The following is a 22,495-nucleotide window of genomic DNA, read 5'->3' as shown; positions in this document are numbered from 1 at the left end:
CTCTGTCTCCAAAGACCAACGGGAGGATGTCATTGAAAAACCTCAGAGTCACCTGCAACTCAATGTAACTGAACTTGAGGTCATAAGCTCCCACCTTGGCCCACCTCTCAAACGCTCCTCTTTCAGGTTCCTCATTTTCAGAAAATAGTTAGCAGGATGTCATCCTGGTCCTCACCCTCATTCTTGCCAATTCTTCCTAGTCCATCAGTCTGCAAGTCCTGAAAACATTCTCCAAATTAATTGAATTCACTCCTTTCCCATTGATACTGCCTTGATTCAAACCATCAACTTCTGCTGAGATTACTGCAATAGATTTGACTCCAAATGGTACCCTCTTGCCTCCTTCCAAAATTCTCTCTGTATTACAGCCACAGTGTTCTTAAAAAGGTTTTTAAAAAAGAATATTATGTCCCTATCTTAACTCCTCTATAATATTCATAGACGCAGCCTCCTTACCCTGGCATTCTAGGCCCTTTATGATTCAGTCTCTCCTTGCCTCTCCAGCCTTATCTCTTGTCACCCTCTTCCCCCATGTTCTGGTCTCCAGCTAAATACCATTAGTGGGCCCCTGTGGCAGCAGTCATTCCCTCAGATCCATTCATTTCCCCCTACTTCATGCATGCACAGTCACTGAGAGAGTCCAAGAGTCTGGGTCTCTAAATGACTGTAGGAGACCGTTCTGTGTGGCGTGGGCCCAGCTCCCACTCGGAGATGAACAGGACCCACGCCCACAGATAGGTTCTCCTGTGGGGAATCAGGCTTGCAATGTGCCTAAGCTGCTTTGAGACTTGCTTTTGCTAAAACTCCTTCACCCTGAATTGAGACAGCAAGTACTTACTGTAACTTCCTAAAATCCATGCTAAAACTCCCCAGTATGGAGTGTAACTGGTTCAACTACTTTTCCCTTTTCATTGGCAAATATCCTTCTTCTGTGATGTGATTAGCTGCATCATCTCCTTTGTTTTCTGTAAAAGGTAACCACCTAAAGCAAACCTGTGCATAGTAAATGAGGACCATCACGTAATGTGCGGAGAAACCCAATAAAGGCTGGTCACGGCAAGGGCTGCAGCTTTTGCTCCCCTTGAGAGAAAAGCCATGCTGCCCCCTTTCCTCCACAGGACTTGTTAGTCCATGTGAATTTGTTTCGTATCTCATCCATAATGTGGCAGACCCCATGAGTTGGGGTCCGCATCAAATGACCACAAGAAGGGCCACTTTTTTAATCACCTGATTGGATGATGATGTGAGCAAGAGATAGCATTTTATTGTTAACAGTCCCTTGAATTTGGGAAGTGTTGGTTATTAGAGTCAGCTTACATCACTAACAACTATCTCCTTCAGAACTATTAGGTGAAAGAGGAATACACTTCTGTAGTCTTCCTTACTATATTTGAGCTTTTTTTTTTTTACAGAAGATTAGCTTTACACTAATATACCCTCTTGGACAAGATTGGATGCTCTATGCAGTCATCCTGTCTTAGCACTTGCTGTACTGAAATTGTCTGTTTGTCCACATTCCCTCATTAGCTACCAGATAGCAAGGGCTATGCCTCTGCATAATGTATCCACAATATCCAGCATCACTGTCCTTAGCATCAGCATCATCATTAACTTCACTAACATTTACTGAATGATTATCATGTACCGGGGACTGTTCTAATTATATATCTAATTATACATAATATGTAATAGCTAAAAACTATTCTAAATACATATGATATATAACATGTAATATATATAAGTGCTTCTAAATCTATATGTTTATTTATTTATCTATTCCTCCAAATAACCCTTTGGGAATAGGTCCCCTTATTTCCCCCATTTTATAGTTGGGAAACTGAGGCCAAGAGATTAAGAACCCTCCTCATGTTCATACACTTAGTAAGTGAAAAACCAGGATATGGACCCGTAGCTTAACCAGCTCACAACATTTGTAGAGGCCAAGTAAATCTTCCATGAACTAATAAACTAAGCTGATTAAGTAAATTCTAGCTGATTGGTTACAGAAAGGATTTTTGCTGTGGGTGACAGATTAGACTGCAGAAGTATTTCTCAATTGTCTCTGAGTCTTTTTAAAATTTCTTATCAACTGTGGTCTGCTATGTTTTTATAACACAATATTATGTGTTTGGCTTTCACAGCAATATCAAATACAGGAACAGCTTCTAAACACTTACTCTCCATTTCTATACTCAATCATCGTGGTTCAGTAAGAGACTGCGGACTGGTACCAGTCTGTGGACAACACTGTGAGTTCCTCTGGACGACAGGACGCACTGAGTCTTTTGCAGCTCTAACATTATGTATTCTGCAGCATCATAAACAAGACATGAAGGGAAAAAACTCTTCTCTTGAGAGTTTACAATGAGTCAGCAGGACTCTTCTGTTCTAAACTTCCCAACCAGCAGAGTGGTATGTCCTAAGAGTTGTGCGAGAAAACCACACACACATCCAAAAAGTTACAAAATAGGTGTTTCTCAATCTTAGCATAAATCTAGTAAAGTGGGTTTGACTAATACTCCCAAAAGATAGATGAGTGTGGTTCAGAATATGCCCTATAAGAGTACAGATAGAAGACCTCATTCAGGTGGCAATTATTAGGGGCTATTTCAAATATGGAATGCTTTTCAGCAGTTTTCTTAAAGAAATTGAGACTTTCTCAGCCCTGGCTGGTGTAGCTCAGGGGATTGAGCACGGGCTGGGAACCAAAGTGTCCCAGGTTCGATTCCCAGCTAGGGTACATTCCTGGGTTGCAGGCCATAACCCCCAGCAACTGCACATTGATGTTTCTCTTCTCTCTCTCTCTCTCTCTCCCCCCTTCCCTCCCTAAAAATAAATAAATAAAATCTTAAAAAAAAAAGAAAATGGGAAAGTTTGAATATATTTAAAAAAAAAGAAATTGAGACTTTCTCATACACATTGAAATCGAAATATATCCAAGAGATTTTTTTTACTTAATTTTATGTGGTTTTAAAATTTTTTTAAAAATTTATTTTTAGAGAGAGGGAAAGGGAAGGAAAAAGAGAGGAAGAGAAACACCATGTGTGGTTGCCTCTCACATGGCCCCCACTAGGGACCTGGCCTGCAACCCAGGCATGTGCCCTGACTGGGAATCAAACTGGTGACCCTTTGGTTCACAGCCCGCACTCAATCCACTGAGCTACACCAGCCAGGGCCAAGAGATTTTTAAAGTAGGAACAGCAGCCAAATGATAGCCAATCTCTGTGAGTTATTATTGCCAGTTTTATATCCAATAAGAAACTTGTATTTGGAATATACAAAGAAGTCTGAAAAATCATTTATTAATAAATAAATAACTCAATTTAATACTTGGCTAAGGATCTAAATATAAATTTCTCCAAAGAAGATATGAAAATGACCAATAAGCACATGAATGCATGCTCAAAACCATTAGTCATTAAAGAAATGCAAACCCAAATTACAATAAGGTTCCACTTTATGCCCACTGGGATAGTTATAACAAAAAAGACAGACAATAAGAAGTAGAGACATTGGAACCCTCACATGTTGCAGGTGGAGATGTAAAATGGTGCAGCCACTTTAGAAAACAGTCTGGCAGTTCCACAGAATGTTAAATACGGAGTTATCATAAGACCCAACAAATCGTACATATATACTCAAGAGAAATTAAAATATACATCCACATACACGTTCATAGAAGCATTGTTCATAATTGCTAAAAAGTAGAAACAACCCTAATGCCCATCATCTGATGAATGGATAAGCAATATGTGGTATATTCACATGACAGAGTTTTATTCAGCAGCAAAAAGAAATGAAGTACTGATACATGCTGTGACATTGATGAACCTTGCAAATAGTAAGCTAATGGAAAGAAGCCAGTCGCAAAGGACCATATGTTGTATGATTTCATTTGTATGAGATGTCCAGAATAAGCAAATCCATAGACACGGATAATAAATTCGTGGTTCCCAGGGGCCGAGGGAGAAGAGGAAATGAAGAGTGACTGTTAATGAGCGCGGAGTTTCTTTTTGGGATGATGGAGATGTTCTAAAATTAGGTTATGGTGGTGTTCGCACCTCTGTGAATATATTAAAAACCAGTGAGTTGTGCATTTAGAATGAGGAAAATGTATGTATGTGAATTTTATTTCAATAAAGCTACTGAGGTAAATAAATACAGTGATTACTATTGCCAGGTCCTCAGAGGAATTCAGAGACAGATAAGCAAGAGGGATTATTGATCTGTTGAAATGATTTCTATGTTTTTATGCATCTGTAAACTTAAAGCCATGAACCATTATTCACTAACTCTACCAGTATTATAAAAAGTAAAGGAGTAAAAGTAAGTTTATGTGCTTAGACACAGTTTAGTGAAAAATGCCAATCAAAGGAGAATTAATTCAACAGTTTGATGCAAGACAATGTTTTATTAAAACAACTTGCCTTTTAAAATACAAGTTCCTCTCCTGCCTCTGAAAATTAACAGCTATTCAGTTCTTTGTATTTCTGAAACTGAAGTGTTTCGGCAGGTTCTAGTTGTGAGTTACATGACATATCTGGAAAGTCTATTGAAAAAGAACCATTCCCTAAGGTCTTACAATCAGAGCTCACCCCAAGAATGAACAGAGAAACATGACCATAACTAGTATGCACGACTTACCCACTCCTGGGCTCTGCATGCACTTGAAATCAAAACATGTTCTTCAAGTTTTAGTTTGAAATAATTTCAAATTTATAGAAAAGTTGCAAAAATAAATTTTTCAACCTTTAAGTACCCATTAACCATATCCATAGTCACTAATTTTTAATAACTCATCACATTTACTTTATCATATTCCTTCTTTCTTTCTCTAACACACACACACACTTTTTTCTGAACCTTTTGCAGATAGCATGCACATTTACTCTTAATCATCCTTCACTATGTATTCCTATGTACCCTAACATATTTCTAACATATCTTATATCAGCACAATACAGTTGTTGAAACTGGAAAATTTAGCATTGCTGCTGTTTTAAAATCTAATCTATAGTCCACCTTTCAGTTTTATTGATTGTTCCAGCAATGTATTTATGGCAGTTTTTTTTTCTAGTAGAGGATCTAGCCCAGGATCACATGTTGCATTTAGTTATTATGTCTATTTTGTCTTCTTCAATCTGGAACAGGTCCTACATTTCCTGGGTTGTGTTTTTTTTGGTCTTTCATCATTATTTTTATTTCATTCATTATTTTTAAAGAGTATGGGCCACTTATTTTATAGAATGCCCCTTGACATAGGTTTGTCTAATGTTTTCTCATGAGTCAATTCAAGAAATGCGTACCTGGCTGAAATACTACGTAAGTGATGTGACTTTCTCAGGGTCTCATATCCAGAGGCACATGATGCCCATTTGGCTTTACTGGTGATGTTGATTTTGGTCATTTGATTAAAGTGTGCTTCCTTCATTTATGGATTTTCCTTTTGTAACTTTTAAACAATTGATGAGGTGATTCTTTGAGACTATGTAAATATTGTATTTCTCATTAAGCAAAAGCTTCCTCCTCAATTTAGCAAAAGAATTTAAACTAAGATTCACAATTTAAAAAAATAGTCTCAAAGCTCTTGACATGTACAGAAATTGTTTTCTTGCTACATGCTTGTTTGTGTTGAGGTTGTCTTGTAGACGCAGGAGGCAGGAACTGATCCATGGAGCTTACTTGATACAGAATGCATTCGTGATATGAGTCCATAATAACTACAAAAAATTCTTCACAGCAGTAAAAGATGAGCTTAGATATTTCAAGTATGATACATTTATCCTACATAATGCTATGCAACAGTTTTAAAAATGGAAATAGTTTTTATATACTGAAATTGAAATATCTCCAAGAAACCCTTAAGTGGAAAAAAAAACCAGGGTCTACAAAAGCATGAACAGTATAAACTCATTTATGTTTTTTAAAACTGTATTTGTACTTTTACATATCAATGTATGTAAATTTATAGAAGCTAGCTGAGAAGAATACATACCAAACTGTCAAACTGTTAACGGTAATTGCCTTTCTGGAGGCAAATAGGAAATTGGACAGGAGGTGGTGTTTGAACTGCACTGAATAAGACATTCACTTTTTAGTCTAGACATCTTTGTTTTTAGAACAGGAATGTATTTATGTTTCTCTAAAATATGTATATTTAGAACATATATTTGCTAAAAACACCTACATTAGCATTATTTTCAAGATTTCCTTTTTTGACAGTCTGATTACTATTCATATGAATAAAAGGCCTTGCCGATAAATGATATCTCTTTGCCTCCATCTCATTGGTACATATGTGATATATGTATATTATATGTATATTGCGATGTGTATATTTATGTGTGCATAATGTGCATGTTATGCTCCCTAAAAAATTAAAATCTGAAGGGTCATTTTCTAGCATTTCCCAGTATTCTCAATTTTCACTGGTAGTGGTTATTTAACTGTAGAGATTTGAATTAATCATAGAAACTTGTCAATGCTCTAGCAAACCAATAATGTAATTAGCCTCAAAGAACCTTTACTGAACAGACTTTAGGCATTTGCTCAGGGAAGTAGAGGTGTGAGAGAGTGAAGAGTTAACACACTTATCAGTCTTTTCTAATGTGATTTATATGGAGTGTCACATAGCATGTTACTTATAGTAGCTGCTGTTTTTGACTTGGTTTTACAGAAATTATCAAAATTATATAAAAATAAAGTATACCTCAATGTATCCATCACCCAGTTTTAAGTTTTACCTTAATTATCAACTAAGGTAATTTTGTTTCATCTCCACCACAACCACCACCACCACCACCACTGATAGGGGATGACTCTCTGTGGGCGTCTTGTGTTTCTGCATATCCTGTGAGCAGACAGACTGCTTTGTTACGGACTACCTTTTCATGGATTTTGGTACAGCGAACAATCTTGGATAATAAAGATAGTGCCATTCTTCAGAGCAGAGGGCAGATCTGTTTACCAACCAGTATAATACATATAATGGCTCCCTCCAGGGCAAAGTCAGGCAGGTTGGCTTACTGCCCGATATAAAAAATTCAGGTTCCATAAACTCAGGGGTTCCCAGCTGAGATGCAAACACACTGCTTGCACAGCATCCTCCTGGGCCACTTCGCATTGCCCCATGGGACTTGGAAGGCAAAGGGATATGATATGAACATGAAACTAATGCTGCTTGCTGTTTGGTGAATAGCAAAGTCCTTTACCTCTAACCCAAGGGGTCCATGTCTTCTGCCAACATTCATGAAACTGTGGTAGACTAACGTGAGTTTGCAAGTACGGTAATATCAAAGACTTTTCAAAGTTCTTGACACCCGCTTCCTCTCTCTCATTTTGAACAAATCCCAGACATGATATTATTTCATCCACACATACTTTGGTGGGTAGAAACTATTTTTAATATTCCTCGAAACCATTATAATTAAAGATGATGGAACTTAATTACACATAAGATTTAAATACATATACCAACACTCCAGCGATCAAGGTGGATAACTACAGACCCATGACCCACTCCCCCAAAGAAATTCCTGGCACTAATATTTCAAAACCCAGACTTTTCAGATTTTAAGAAGGCCATAGAGAACAATGGAGCCTAGGGCAGCATAGAGTATGCAAATATTGATATTTTTGCCAGGAAACATAAATATTCACACAAAGTAAGGAAAAGAGAGACTATAAATAACCTCTCTTCAGTTCTGCTCAGATTTTGTCACCAAATAAATCATAAAAAAAAAACTTTAGCTTGTCAGAGTTTGGGGATTTCAGAACTGCAGATAAGGAACTATAGACCCGAACTTTTTTAATGAATTCAGTTCATGATTTAGGTTCTCATCCCGATAAGCCAAACCATTAAAAAAAACCTTTTCACAGACATTTTATTAATAAATTTGGCCTCTTGTAAGAATATACAGGCCAAAATGAAGTTCTTTAATGAATTGATAAGGTTTCAAATCACATGTACTAATTTGACTGTATTAGTGACATGTGAGATTTTATCATGTTTCCATTTTGTAAGCATTAAACATTTCTGAGCCGGTCAAAGTGGAAACAGTTCCTGATCAAAGTGGAAAATGAATGATAAAGTCATTTGGCGATCTCAGACACCCCAAAAAATCACGTACAAAAATTAGAAAGCAGTGTCGCAGGTTTGATTCCCAGTCAGGGCACATGCCTGGGTTGCAGGCCATGACCCCCAGCAACCGCACATGGATGTTTCTCTGTCTCTCTCTATCTCCCTCCCTTCCTTCTCTAAAAAATAAATAAATAAAATCTAAAAAGAAAAAACGAAAGCAGATGTTTAACCAAGGACGAATAAAACAGGAGCCTGGACCAAAACAAATCACATCTGGAAGGTTAGGGGTTATTTACAGCTGTGTTCACCCAGTAAAAAAAATAAGTCTCACAGTCTGTACACAAATCACGTTCATGGAAGACAGAGAAAGGGAGGTGCCCAGGAAGCCTTTCCTGTTGTCTTTCTACCAAGGAGAGAGGCATATAGACAAGTAAACTTGAAGCCGACATGGATGAGTTTAGAACAAAGGATGAGAATGTGATCCCAGAACACTCACTGATCTAAAATCATATCTAACCCTTTAGGTTTGGTGGATTGCGTCTCTGAGTAGTGGGAAGGAATGCCACATTATTTATTGAGTGTCCATTATGTGCCTGATGATTTGCCAGGTGCTTTTTGTACTGCTATCCTAATAAATCAGTAAAGTTCAGGGAGATTAAATAATTTGAATAAATGAATGAATGACTTTATTTAGACAGGCATTTTTTACAATTTGCTAAGTGCCAGGTACTGTTATATGCATTTCAATACGTTAAGTGAATGACACAGGACTACAACCTTCAGGGAGTTCCCCATTTAGTAGGACAGGCAGATACATAAGCATATAATTATAGCGTAATTTCACATGTGTGGCTGTTGTGGCTCAGAACTTAAAAATCATAGTATGTCACTTAGACAAAGAACACTGCAGGAAAAATGAAGGGAAGTTTGTACCAATGAGAGCCTGCTGATAACCTGTCTTAGTTCCAGAAAGCATTGAAATTAAAAGCCTTATTTTATATTCACATAGAAAGTAAGATGCCTTCTGAGAACTGTCTTGTGGTCAAGAAGAAAGAAGGTCTTTATGATCTTCAGGTAGACAAGGGGATGCTGGATATTACATCATAAATAGGCAAATTCAAAAAGCTGCAGAAAGTGGTGTTGATAGCCGTGGGAGTGTCGAGGATCAGAAAGTCAGTATTACTGCCTTATATATGGTTTCCTAGCTCATCTTACTCACCTATTCACTCCCAGGATTGAGAGCAAGCTTATCAACCTATAGTTCAAGGAATGCTCTTCCTTATTGGAAAGGAGAAAGACCATTTGTCCAGTTTTCACTGCCTGTAAGCTTTCTTGACATGGGAGATTTCTCAAAGATTCCAGACAATGCATTTCAATACATTTTTTAGTATTTCAATAGTATTTTTACATTGATTTACATACATTCAATAGTATTTTTGTCTACTGGATCTTTTGCTTCACTTGGTACAGAGAACACAGGTATTGGGCCATATGTCGACTCTGTCACCCTCTCTGAGCTAGTTTGTCCCTAGCATACACAGTTTTTTGACACAAACTAACATTTTATTTATTTTTAAATATAACTTCATGTTTTAAAATAGGAAACATTGACTTCGCAGAGTAGAAAACTCATAAATAGTTAGATAATGGCTTCCCATAGCCATTATTTTGAAGAATGCAAAACTGAATAATGCCACAACAGTTAAACTCAGAAATAAATACATGTTCCTGTTGCAAGAAAGGAGGTATATTTGTGAAAATGTAATTGGGATGACAGCAAAAGTAAAAAAATAAGATAATCAAAAGCAAAGTAGTGTAATTATCATCTATACTCAACCATACCTCTCTGCCCCACATCACGATGGATAATTTCTGCAGCTACCTTAGATGCTGGCCTTAAAATCAGGTGATACAGGTTTCAGTTTCTCTTGCCAATCCAGAGGCTGACCCCAAGCCTCCTCCTACACTCCCCTCTGAAGAGGAAACATTAAGTAGGCTTTGATGGGTACAAGGAGAGAGACATCTACAGGGAAGCCTACTGGGGACACTGCCCATCAAGGTTGGCTTGGTGGAGCCTCTAGTGGCCAGAAGCCACCCACAACTGACTGAGTTACGAGGGCTAGAGAAATACTACAGAGGAAAAGAGGGACTTCAGCTATGTTCCTAATGACAAAATGAGCATATTTCAAAGTTTCATCAAGGCAAAGTTATGAATTCAGATAAATCCAGCCCAACTAATCTCTAAGGAGACAAGAACAGTTTCTAAAGATTATTTTTACTAAAGTGTCTCTAATCATTCAGGGAATTGAACCGCCTCTGCTTCCCTTGCTTTGTGATGGAGACTTGGGGGATAGTTAAAATAACTTCTAGGCACTTAATGACTTTTCTATGCATTTCTTTGATCAGAAAATTCCCAAATTCATTAACCCCAAATAAGCCACATTTGTTCCCTTACACAGGCTCTTCCTCCTCTCATCACTCTCTGCTTAGGAATCCTTCTTCATTATTCACTTCCCTGAACAACTTTCACTCTCAGTAAACTAACTCTCAGTAAATTTTCTCGACATCCACTCGAGTACTATACACAATCAAAGTACTTATGACATTTTTCACAATGATTTTTCTCCATTCTTATTTCCTTCTCTGATCTTTAAGCTTGTTCACTCATTATTAGTTTTATTCCTCTTGGAGGTACCATGGGTGTGTTGTGATACTTGGCACCAAATAAACAGTCCATGAATGCTTATGAATTAGAGAATTTGGGTTTATACTTTCTTGACTCTTTTGTATTCCCATTTTGTTAGTAGTTCAATCACACTAGTATATTGTTTTTGTAGCCCCTGGTATTGTGTTACACATTTTGTAATTTTCTTAAATTGTTATTTATTATTTGTGGTAGGCAGCCTTTGATACAGCTCCCAATGATTCCCACTTACTGGTATTCATACTGTCATGTAATCCTCTCCACTTGTGTGTAGGCTGTACCTAGTAACCAGTGGAATCTAATAAAAGCAATGAGATGCCACTTCCCAGATGAGGTTACAAAACCTTGTGACTTGTGTCTTGCTAGCATGCTTTCTCTTGGTGGCCCCCACTCCTGCTCTCTCGTTTGCTCCCCCTGATGAAGCCAGCTAGTCATGTTGTGAGATGCTCTATAGAGAGACCCACATGGCAAACAACTGAAGGAGGCTTCCTGCCAACTTCTCATGAATCACTGAGACCTCAGTCCAATGAGAGGAACTTACTCCTGCTAATAACCACTTGAGGGTGAGCTTGGAACTGAATCCTGCCCAGCTGGGGCCTTCAGAAAACTTCAGCCTGTGAGAGACCCTGAAGCAGAGAATCCTACTATGCCATGCCCAGATTCCGGGCCCGCAGACTTTGAGATCATAAATGTGTGTTGTAAGCCACTAAGTTTTAGGTAATTTGTTACACAGCTATAGATAACTAATACAGTATTTATCAATCAGCTACGGTTCACAGATAATAAAAACCCCAAAATAGAAAAATGCACAGTTGATTTATTATTAAGCATAGTAATTGGTTTGCAATGTGTATTAGCAAAGTATTCATCAGGACTCAAAGCTAAATTAACTGTGATTTTGGAAAAAAGTTTAGAAGACAATGAAACACTGAAATGCAAATTTAATATCCTTTTCTTACACTCCATTCTAATTATTCACTTCTTTAAAAGATTCCCTAATCTCAGACTATAAAAACAACAAATGACTTCTAAAGCTTCTAAGTCAGAAAATTAGTAAAAGCAATTTTGTCTTTTTCTTCAATGCCTTAATGTCCATAAGGATGAAATTTGTCAAATAAACTCTTTCTCTCATCTGAAAACATCAATCAGCAATTTAATAAACGATGGACTGAATACAGTCTTCCCATAGATGCTGCAGTTGAGAGCAGAAGAGGTCCACAAATGAGAACTAAGCACGGGCATGGTGCAGAACCTGATACATCCTCTGTCAGTTGCCAAAGCAGGAAAGCCCTGTAATCCACTCTAGGATAGGCTCTTAGGATATAACTTGCAGCTTATTTTCTCACAAACCTGACATCTTTGATCACTGGACTTCTCAGACCTCAGAGATTTGAAGTTGAAGAAACTTCAAACATCATCAGTTGATGTCTGACAGCCCAGAATGGGCAGTGGCTCCTAATATCCACCTAAAAAGTTAAAAAAGGAAAATCCTACTGACTTGCACCTCAGCAAAGTGATTACGGTTCCGAAATTATCACCCCGAGTCATCAAGGAAAGGGCATTTTGATCTCATTATTTTCTGTATGATATAAGGAAAGTATATGATACATTTTAGAAATAGTCTAATCAAAGAGTTTTAAAAAGTGCAATCTTCAGTACCTAGAAAATTTACCCGCGTAAAATAATTTATTCTGCCAAAACGTGGTATTGCTGTAGTTCTATGTTTTAAGGCACGCGCTAACATACAGAATGCCTACGGAGTACAAGGCGTTTGGGGGATGTTGCTCTGCTCAGATCCCTTTCTTCGGTCCAAATATCCAACTCCCCCGATGCTGCGAGTGTTGGCTATTAATGGCTTGCAGCTGCCTTCTCCTCTAGAAAATAGTCATTGTCTGATTGGGAGCTGTATCACCAGGGAGGTCATTCCCTGCAAGAGATGGCTTATTTCCATTAACTTAGTGACAAGGATGTATAAAAGCCCTTCCATTCCCACGTTTGTGTAAAATGGAATCAGCTCTACAGTGCAAATTATGCTCTTTAGGTTGCTACAGATCAGGATGAAAAATAGTCTCCAACGGAGATTCAGATCCTTGTTGACACCTTCCCTTGTCCCACTCCCCTCAGTCTCCTCCTGAGAACACCTCCTCACCAAGGTATTTGTAAAAAAAATAATCCACATCTCAGGGTATACTTCCTAAGTACCCAACCTAAGAAAGACTTACACCCTATTTCTTAAGAATATGAACCATATATAAAAATCAACTCAACTGTTAATTGAACACTGACTGCATGTAGAAGATTAAAAATGAAAGGTGATTCAGAGTCCTTTCCCAGCTAAGATAGAATAATAGGCACCAGAATTACATTCTTGCCAGATACACCAAAAAATGGACAAAATGTGTGAAAAATGGTTTTCATGACATCAGCATCAGGAAACAAAAGACAATGACCTCTGAGAGAGAAAAAAAAAAACAACAAATGAGATAAGCCCTATGATTGCTCCAGCTTACTGCATGGAGAAAGGAATCCAGGAAAGTCCTGGCAGACTCCCGAGTTGAGAATATAGTGTTTAGGGGCCAAGGCAGCAATAGTTAGGTGGGCAGAACACCAAAGAGGTGAAGGCTACAGCACAAGAGAACTCTAGAGCTCTACAGAGGGCCCCCTTCAGTATTCAACTGAGTATGGGTCCGAACATGCATATGAGACAAGGAATATCAGAGAAGCTTAAAGGGAAAAATCCCTGGAGATCACACAGGGCCAAGAATAGTGCCCATTTATAGTGGGAAACATAATTCATGGGAGTTTGGATAGAATATTAAAAAGGCTTTTGTCTTAGTAGTGGGAGTGGAAATAGTACTATACTATGTAACACTCTAATCTCACCTAACTATACTTAAAAGCAAGACCCTAAAGTATCAAAGTGTTTCTAAGTTTCTTAATTGTACCCCAGAACAAAGCTCATAAATACTTACAGGAATCCAAAAATATGTAGTACCCCACATGGTAAAATTCACAATGTTTGACATCCTGTAAAAAATATTACCAGGCATGGAAGGATGCAGGATAATAACCCAAATTTTAAAAAAGATTTAAAAATTCAATCAATTAAAATCAATAAAGCATGAAATGACACAAATGCAAGGATATTAAAAAATATAACTGTATTTTATATGTTCAGAATACAGGGGTAGGCAAAATGAGGTTTATAGTTATGAGTACACAAAACAGTTTATTTTTGTATTATTATTTATTAATTATTGTAGTATTTTCACTTGATCTTAGCCAAAGGGCTGAGAAGTGATTGTATTATTTTCCATATGAACAACTGTAAAGCTACTTTTGCCCACCCTGTAGAGAGGAAATTTTGAACATTTCAAATAGAGGCATGGAAGATTTTTAAGAAACCCAGCTTAAACTGCTAAAGATTAAAATTATATTGGCTAAGATGAAGAATACTCTTGATAGAATTAATGGCAGATTTAGATACAGCAAAAGAAAATATTAGTAAACTTGAAGAGTTAATAATAGAAACAATCTAAAGTGAAACACCTAGAGTTGAGGGGATAAAAAGAGAGCATTGGTGGTCTGTGAAACAATTTCAAATGGATAAATATATCTGTAATTTTCCTCTCCAAAGGAGAAAGGAAATGGAGAGGATAAAAAGCATTTGAAGAAACAACGGACAAAAATTTTCAAATCTGGTGAAACTATAAACCCACAGATTCAAGAAGCTGAATAAATCCCGTGCAAGAAATACAAAGGAAACTGCAGTAAGACACATCATAATCAGTTTCTTTAAAACCATTGGTAAAGAGAAAATATTAAAGACAGCCAGAAGAGAAAACACATATTAAGTACAGGGGAACAAAGATAACAGATTTCTCATCATAAACAATGCAAGTCAGAGGACAATGGAGCAATATCTCTGAAGTACTAAAAGAAAAACTGTCAACCTCAAATATTATACCCAGCAAAAATATTTTTTAAAAATGGAAGCAAAGTAAACACTTTTTCAGGCATACAAAACATGAAAGCATTCATTAAAGCAGGCCCGTATACAAGAAATAATAAAGGAAAAGAATAGAAGATGAAAAATCTTTATCTATGCAAAAGACGAACACTGGAAATAGTAATTGTATGGGTAAATTTAAAAGTAATTTCTCATGATGTAAGTCTCTCTCTTTTTTTAAAGATTTTATTTATTTATTTTTAGAGAGGGAGGGGAGGGAGAAAGAGAGAGAGAGAGAAACATCAATGTGCAGTTGCTGGGGGCCATGGCCTGCAACCCAGGCATGTGCCCTGGCTGGGAATCGAACCTGTGATGTTTTGGTTCACAGCCTGCGCTCAATCCACTGAGCTACGCCAGCCAGGGCTTGTAAGTCTCTTTAAAAATAACAAAAATGTGGGGGGGGGGAGTTTATAACATACAAAAGTAAAATACTTGAAAACAGTAACACAAGAGCCAGATGGGCAGAAATGATATACCATGGGAAGGTATTTTTGTTCCATAGGAAGTACTATAATATCACTTGAAGGTAGACTATGGTAAATTAAAGATGTATATTGTAAGTTGTAAAGTCAACACTATATTAACAACTAAATTAATACCTAAAAAGTTAAAAAGGCACAATGGAGATAAAAATGGTATTATAAAAATTACTCAGTTAATCCACAAAATAGGAGAAAAAGACGGAAAGGAGCAAATAACAGATGGGAACAATATAAAGTAAATGGAAAGATGGCAGATATACAACAACCACATCTACAATCACACATGTGGTGTAAAGACTCTAAGACTGACCCCAATTATCTCTGTCTCCTTGTATTCATGCCCTTATATCATCCTCTCCTTTTACATATAGGTGGGACCGTGACTTGCTTCTAACCAATAGAATATTGGATGTCACCTCCATGATTGTTACACAAGATTGTAACTTCCATCGTGAAAGTAGACCCTACTGACTATCTCCCTTGCTAGCTCTGATAAAGTAAGCTTCTATGTGAAGATATCTATGTGGCAAGGAACTGAGTGACCTTCATTCTGACAGTATGCGAGGAAGAGAATCTGCCAACAACCACATTAGTTGAGAAATAGATTTTTTCTCAGTTGAGCCTCAGATGACACCTAAGCCCTGCCTAACGCTTTGACTGCAACCTTGTGAAATATACTAAAGCAGAGAACTCAGCTAGGTTATGCCTGAAATACTGACCCACAGAAAATAGCGAGATAAGCAATGTGTGTTGTCTGAAGCTGCTAAGTTTGTGGTGATATTATTCTGCAGAAATAAATTACTAATAAAACATTAAAAGCAAATGGTTCAAATGCCCAATTAAATGGAGAGTTTCATATTGGATTAAAAGGAACAAGACCCAACTATATGCTAATTTTAAGAAATGTACTTTAAATATAAAGACACAGACAGGTTAAAAAGAAAAAGATGAGAAAAGATATACCATGGGGAAACCTCAATAAAATTGTGGATTTGTTTATTTCTGCTTATACATCTATCAATTTTTAATTCATTTGATAATTCTGTTACTAGGTGCATAGAAGTTTAGGATTGTAATATTCTCTTCCTGCCTCTTTTTCTCCGCAAACAGGTTTTTCCAAAGACCACACACCTACCGGTACAAACAAATAATATACTATTTTTGCATCCTCTTCCTGCTAGAGACAAATACTCATCTGGCAATAAAACTGCAGTTGATGAGCAGTTATTCTCATTTTATTACACACTATGAATTGACTAATAAGATAAATAACTCAGGAGAAAGCAATAGACATAAAGATACATGTACTTTATGGCCTGAAAGTTCAATAAAGTGCCTCCCCCATTAGCAGAGGGCTTTTTCATTTTAGAAAACTGGCTGAGAATGTTATAATTTGGGGGACTTGCCACATAAAAGAAATACGCTGCTTGTAGTCATATGCCTGGGATGAAGAGCCAACGGCATGACCAAATAGAATAATTCCCTTTCTGAGCCATTATAAGAAAACCAATGAGAAATAGGGGGAGCCTTCTGTGGGAGCATGCATTGAGTGGTTTTATACATTCACACAAGGCTATTATTTTTAAAGGTACCGACTGAGAAAATTTGCTAGTGACACACAAGGAGTATTATCTACTCAAAAATTGCATGAGATTTTCTAGGGCCAAGTTCAACCACTGTTGACAAACAAACAGAAAAAAATCTACTATTATACTGTATCGCTGAAGTCAAATTTCAACTGTTTTGTGAACGGTTAAGAAATGTGTTCAGTTATTTTCCTGTCATGGCTGTTAACAAGGACCCAAATTATCAGCGCCTCTTATAGTCCCTGACCTTTTAAAATAGTATAACGATGTTGTAAAGACAGCAAAGAGCACACACATTGTCATTTTGTCAACTCATAGCTACAAGCTTGTTAATTGAAACATCTCTATATAATTAATGCAGAAAGTTCAAGTTATTAAAAGGAAACAAAACAAACTTTTATTTTCCAATGTATCATTTTCAAAGAACACATCGAATATTTTGAAAGATACTCTAAACGACTGAAAACCATTTCCATGAAAAGGATTCCTTTCAGAGGAATCTGTCTCTTCTTTGGTTCATGGGGACATTATCCCAGTGAAACATTTTTTTTAAATTTTATTTATTTATTTTTAGAGAGGGAAGAGGGGGAGAGAGAGAGAGAGAGAGAGAGAGAGAGAGAGAGAGAGAGAGAAACATCAATGTGCGGTTGCTGGGGGTTATGGCCTGCAACCCAGGCATGTGCCCTGACTGGGAATCTAACCTGGGACACTTTGGTTCCCAGCCCGTGCTCAATCCACTGAGCTACGCCAGCCAGGTCCCAGTGAAATATTTTAATGGGGCTCAAATAAGTATAAGAAATATACAATGTATTCTTGCATGATCATTTTTAATCATGCACTGGTGAGTTATTAACAGAAAGACTTCTTTTCAAGTGTTTATTGACAACATCAGGTCAAAACCACTGTGAAACAGTAGGAGTTATTGCGGTCAGAATACCTGAGCTAATCCCAGACCACCATTTTCTAACTATGTAAGTGGGTCTGTCATTCATTGTATCTGAGCCTCCTCTGGAACACATAGTATTTCTAGCCTGGCTTTCCTTCATGTGGAAATCCTAAGTTGAAGAAGAAGAGCAACCTGCTTTTGATCCAGATATATGGCTGTGGTGGTGTCAAAATATGTCCACAAATTAGCCCTGGCTGGTGTAGCTCAGTGGATTGAGCACGGGCTGTGAACCAAAGGGCTGCCAGTTTGATTCCCAGACAGGGCACATGCCTGGGTTGCAGACCAGGTCCCCAGTATGGGGCGCGTGAGAGGCAACAGCACATTGAAAAAGAAAAAAAAAGAAAAAAAAATATGTACCCAACTTATTTGATACTCCTTCCTCCAAAAGGTGGAACTTAATTCCTCACCTCTTAAATATGGGCTATATTTAGTGACTCACATCTAATAAACAGAATGGTAGAAGTGACAGTTTATCACATGTGAGGTTAGGATATAAAAGGCACTATGCCTTCCTCCTTGCTCTCTTCCTTTGATCATCTACTCTAGGGCAAGAGTTGTGTAGACCAGGGGTCCCCAACCTCCAGCCACAGACTGGTACCAACCTGGGCCTGTTAGGAACCGGCGGCACAGCAGGAGGTGAGCTTGAATGTAATGCACTTGAATTATCCCCAAACCGTCCTCCCACCCCAGTCTGTGGGAAAATCATCTTCCACAAAACCTGTCCCTGGTGCCAAAATGGTTGGGGACCACTGGTATAGACAGTCAAGCAGCCCCATGAAGAGGCCCACATGGCAAGAAACTGGGACCTCCTGCCAACAACAGCAGTTTTATTTTTAGTAGCGAAAACTAGAAACAAGCCAGGTGTCCACCAATAAGAGAATGGATAAGCAAACTATGATATATTCAATAATGGAATACAACTCAGCAATAGAAGGATTGAGCTACCAATGCACACTATAACAGGCATGAATCTCAAAAGCATTATGATGAGTGAAAGAAACAGAACACAAAAGAATATATATTGTATGATTCCTTTTGTATAAAGGTAAAGAACAGGCAAATCTCATCTGTAGTGGAAAATAATTAGGACAGTGGTTTCCTGGTGGGGAAGAGGGTGTGAGGTGGGGATGGTGTTTGCTTGAAGGAACTTTCTAGAGTGATGGCAATGTCCTATACCTTAAGGGGGGATTGTACTCTTCAAAACTTAGTGGATGTACATGTAACATTGGTGTGTTTCATTCCATGTTAAATTTATATCAAAAGTAAAGCTTTAGACACATATTGGCAATATGAATGCTCTAACTGGTAGTACAAATGCTGAAGTACATGGAGGGAGTGTACAAACAGATGTCTTCCATTTAGTTTGAAATGTATTAAAAGTAAGATGAGTTGACATAGGTGATAATCAAGTAAGGAAAATATAAATGATAGGATTTAGGTGATGGTATAAATATATTCAGCATTCCATTCTCTCAGGGGAGTGGGAGCCAGATGAAAGAAGGTGAAGGGATCAAAGAACATATATGCATGACCCACAGACACAGATAACAGTGTGGTGATGGCCAGAGGAAAGCGGGGTGGGGAGGGGAAGGACAGGGGAAGATGTGGGCAAAGGGTGGGGGGGGGAAATAGGGACATCTGTAATGGTGCCAACAATAAAAATAAAGTAAAAAAAGTTCTTTCAACTTGGCAGTATGTTCAAAATTTTTCACAATAAAACAATATTTAAAATTAAAAATATATACCTAGTAATGTTGGTATCTTTTCAAGATAATTAAATTTTCCCTCAAAAGTAGAATAGTTTATTGATCTGGAGTTCAATATAAAATAATTAGGTCTGATTCATTGGGCACTCGTTACAAACATATAACAATTATTTATGGAGTATTTACTATGTACTAGGCACTTGAAGAGAGTGAAGATGGCCCTGGCTGGCGTAGCTCAGTGGATTGAGCACGGGCTGCAAACCAGGCATCACAGGTTCGATTCCCAGCCAGGGTACATGCCTGGGTTGCAGGCCACAGCCCCCAGCATTCGCACATGGATGTCTCCCTCTCTCTCTCTCTCTCTCTCTCTCTCTCTCTCTCTATCTCTATCTCTATCTCTCTCCCTCCCTTCCCTCTCTAAAAATAAATAAATAAAATCTAAAAAAAAAAGAATGGGGGACTGATAACAAATTGGGTTGGCCAAAAAGTTAAAAAAAAAAAAAGAAGAGAGAGAGTGAAGATGCAGGACACTCCACTCGGTAGTTACCTACTTCCACCCGCAGCAAGCTATTTGGAAAGGAATGCTTTGGGGAAATAAGGTATGAGGAGAAAGCCGTTCATTCAAAGCTGTTTTTTAATGTCATGCATTTCCCATGAAAGAAGCCGTTTTCAACGTGGAAAATTAATACTCTTAAATGGGAAATGATTGCACGAATTCTAGTGTCAGTTTTCAATTGTTCCTTGAACATTTTTGATCTCGGGAGCAGAAAAATTGGGACCGAAGGAAAAGAGAGGGCCTCACTAACATAACATGTGAGTTTTAAAATGTTGGTGTTATGCTGACAGACTGAGACACCTCCAAAGGCCGTTTCCTCACAAGAAGCTATTATGTACAGTGTTCAAATGGGGCTGGAGGACCTAGCAACAGGAGGGAAAAAAGGTTTCCAAGGTGAGAGGGCTGCTTGTTTCAGAGCTCAACTTCAAATTGCTGTGCCTCGAGGTCTTGACCAGGGAAATGAACAGCCAACTAGCGCCTCAGCCCAATAGCAGGTCTCATTTCCCTAAATGATACTGGATTTATTACATACCTATCTTTAAATACGTGATTTTCCAGTGCAATTCAAGCTATATCTTGAGGTGGAGCACAAACACTGATAAATGTTTTTGTATGTAAATATATCCTGGTCTGTGAATCTTCTGCTTCTCTCAGATACAAGAGCAAAGTTTTAAGCTGGGAATCGTAAATAACCCCAGTTATGTGCTGCTCCAATTCACATTACGGCACTAAATGTGACACTCAGTTAATTTAGATGTTAGGAAACATGGTCGGAGAAAAGGAAGAGGCTGAAAATTTGCCAACCAGAGAACGTGAAGTCCCGCCTGATACTCTCAAGCAGCACTGAATGCTTTGAAATGTACTTAGGCTTCATGACTCAGTTTCCCCTGCTTTTTTCTTGGAGCCTATCCTACTCCCTCCTTTGTCCAAATTAACCACCGAAGTTTCTATTATTTGAAAACCTCATTGAAACATCTTCATTTCCCTCAACGGCCTGAAGGAGGACTGTCTTGAACTTCATCTTCGTCTTTCCTTTAACCTCACCTCTCTTCCCTAAGTATCAGGGATATCTTTGAAGGGGGGGAAGTCACAAAAAGGACTGTTTTTATAGATAGAAATCGAAATGGGCTAAGACACTTGTCAGCATTTGTTTCAGATGTGATGGATATGTTGGATGAGTCATTTCGAGAATTTGCAGATTCTGTAAATTCGAATTTGAAGTATTTTCATCATGTAGGCAGTGAAGCCACATCCTTGTCTTCTCTCTGCTGCTTCTGTGAAACACTGCCCGATGTCTACAGTATGAGCCCAGGAATAAACCTGTGTGTGTGTGTGTGTGTGTGTGTGTGTGTGTGTGAAATATAGGCAGACTCAGCTGAGCTCAGTGATGTTGAGCTGCCTTGATGCTTACAAAGTACTGGAATCACCTATTCAATAGCTCTTACTGCGCTCTCTCGCTCTCTCGCTCTCTCTCTCTCTCTCCCCTGCCCTCCAATCACAAAAATGCCCTCCAACAGACCAAGGAAAAAATTCAAGTCCACTATAAACAGGTCTCATGCCCTGATAAAATATAACACATGCCCATGAGCGCGCACATGGATGTTTTTCCTGTTTGTCCCCAAGGGCTTCGCCACATCACAGGCTCTATCACGTGAGTAGAAATCATAAGTAAGGAGATGTTGCTCCATGAGACAAAAGCAAAAATCAGGCTCAGAACTTACATTTTCTTTTTACTTTAATCTGTTTCTTAAATATCTGTTTGACCTAGTCACTCGCACAGTCTTGAGACCTGGTGTCTCAAGTCATAGGACCATAGGACACAGGACAAAGTCATAGAGATGAATGCTCTTCATCTCTACTAATCCCTACCCCCCAATGCACACCCTAAAACTGACCCAGGCAACAGGTCCTTGTTTTATCCACTGCTTTCTCTGGTTGGCTCTCTTGCAATTCTCTTGACAAGAAGAAAGTGTCTCTTGTATTCAGTCTTGCCCCACAGCATTTGTAGACTAAATTCATTAGCTTTCCCTTCAAACTTAATTCAGCTATTGAGCCAACCCAAACCTCTTTATATTACCATTAGTCCTTGCTGATGCCGCTGTATTTTTCCAACTTTTATGTGGAAATCTATGGGTTTTCTTAGCCATTGCTCAATGAAAAACACAATCAAATTCTTCCTTCGCTATTGGTTGAAAATTCAAAAGATAATGTTTGGTTTTTACAAACAATACTTTTACCTCATAATTGCTGCTCGAATACAGATTCATTTTGGTCTCAAGTGACCAAACTCAGTCTGAATTTACTTAAGCACAAGAAGGGGGAGTTTTGGGGGCTTATATCATTGACGAACCCAACGATTACCTGGTAGGAGCCCAGAAACAAGTCTCTTTCCACTTCCTGGCCTTTTCTTCTTCTGTGTGAATTTT

Source organism: Phyllostomus discolor, chromosome X (assembly GCF_004126475.2).
Source record: "Phyllostomus discolor isolate MPI-MPIP mPhyDis1 chromosome X, mPhyDis1.pri.v3, whole genome shotgun sequence".
Taxonomy (NCBI): Eukaryota; Metazoa; Chordata; class Mammalia; order Chiroptera; family Phyllostomidae; genus Phyllostomus; species Phyllostomus discolor.
This window is presented reverse-complemented; position numbering follows the sequence as displayed.